General features: G+C 34.8%; 1 pseudogene; it reads right to left on the reverse strand.

Moving 5' to 3' along the window:
* Positions 1-273: 273 nt before the first annotated feature.
* Positions 274-1,617, reverse strand: LOC112184028 (annotated as a pseudogene).
* Positions 1,618-1,874: the final 257 nt, after the last annotated feature.

Below are 1,874 nucleotides of genomic sequence, written 5' to 3' on the forward strand. Positions count from 1 at the left end.
CAATCCTATCTTATCTAATGTCATTGGACAATGTGAAATAATGTTGTCCAGTTCATAATTGAGTGTTCAGATAATAGAATAATTGAGATACATATTTTTGAAATGTGTGCAAAATGAGATATGTGAAATTTGTTTGGAATAATGCTAAATCATTTATTTTATTATAATTAGAAAATACAATCAAGGAGACATAAATGAATACAGGAGAACATCAAGCGAAACAGACAACATCAAAGAAAAAATAACGCAAAATTAAACATCTAATCCACTACTTCAAGCTTCACTTTTACCTTGACGATCCCATAGATGATCAATCAATGCATCCCGAAGCTCAAAATGAGCCTTCTTGTCTTTGATTTTCCTATTTTGAGCAAGAAACTGATTAAATCGTGCATCTTCATCAACAACTATCTCAACAGTAGGGGCAGGTACATGATTAAATTCTCTAATTGGAGCTATCAAATCACGCTCATCCTCGATGATCATATTGTGCATAATGATACATGTAGTCATTATATTATGTAAAATACGTTTATTCCAAAAACGTGCTGGACCCTTAACAATTGCCTAACGTGATTGAAGAACGCCAAAAGCACATTCAATTTCTTTCCTACATGATTCTTGCTTCGTGGCAAAAAATTGTTTTTTTCGACCTTGAGGATCATGACTAGTTTGAATAAGCGTGGACCACTTAGGGTAGATGCCATCAGCTAAGTAATAACCGGCATCATATTGCTTATCCTTAATAAAATATGTATATGGAGGTGAATTACCTACAGCAAGCTCCACAAATAAGTAGGATGTTTCCAAAACATTGATGTCATTGTTGGAGCCTGGTAAGCCAAAATATGCATGTCATATCCAAAGATCATAATCATCAACTGCTTCAAGAATAATTGTCGGCAATCCACTATGCCCTACATAAGCACATGCCCAAGCTGTTGGATAATTTTTTCACCTCCAGTGCATGAAGTCTAAGTTTCCTAACATTCCTGGAAATCCACGTTCTTCACCGATATGAAGAAGTCTTGCAACATCAATGGCTGTTGGGTTTCTAAGATATTGCTACCCAAATATCTCTACAATATCCTGAAAAAACTTTTGCATGCATCTAATTGTTGTGGACTCACCAATTTTTAAGTATTCATCTAGAGAATCGGTTGGTACACCATATGCAAGCATTCGAAAAACAGCTGTGATTTTTACAAGGGATGACATTCCGAACCTACCAATTCTATCGCGTTGTTGCACAAAGAAGTTGTCATGATTTTTGACTGTGTCAGCAATACAATGAAATAAACGTTTACTCATTCTAAAACATCTGCGAAATTTTACCTCACCAAATCGGGGGACCTCCGCAAAATAGTCTGTAAACAAATTGTGTGCAGCAGCTTCTCGATCACGATAAATAACTATGCGACCAGGAATTACGCCTCTCCTTTTTTATTGAACATCGTCCTCTTTGTCGTTGAGATGTTCCGCCAAGAGGAGATTGTTGTTAGCATACGTACAAAGTAACAAATCTTGCTCTCAATCAAATGCGACCAAGACAGAATTACAATACTCAATGGTTCCATTTGAAGATAGAGAGGATGATGATATTTGGGATGGATCCATTGTAGTGAACTAAATTTGAAAAAGAGATGGAATATAATTGAGTGAAAAATGAGGTGATGGAAACAATGATAATATGCAAGTTTTTATAGAAATTTTTTTGCCGTTATTTACAAGTATCATCATAACATTATTAGTCAAACTAGCCGTTTATAGCGTTATTTACAACAATCATCATACAATTGTGAGCCAAACTAGTCATTTTTCTTATTATTTTCAAATTATAGCCGTTGGAGATGATGATATTTTATTTTTAGCTA

Source organism: Rosa chinensis, chromosome 2, assembly GCF_002994745.2.
Source record: "Rosa chinensis cultivar Old Blush chromosome 2, RchiOBHm-V2, whole genome shotgun sequence".
NCBI lineage: Eukaryota > Viridiplantae > Streptophyta > Magnoliopsida > Rosales > Rosaceae > Rosa > Rosa chinensis.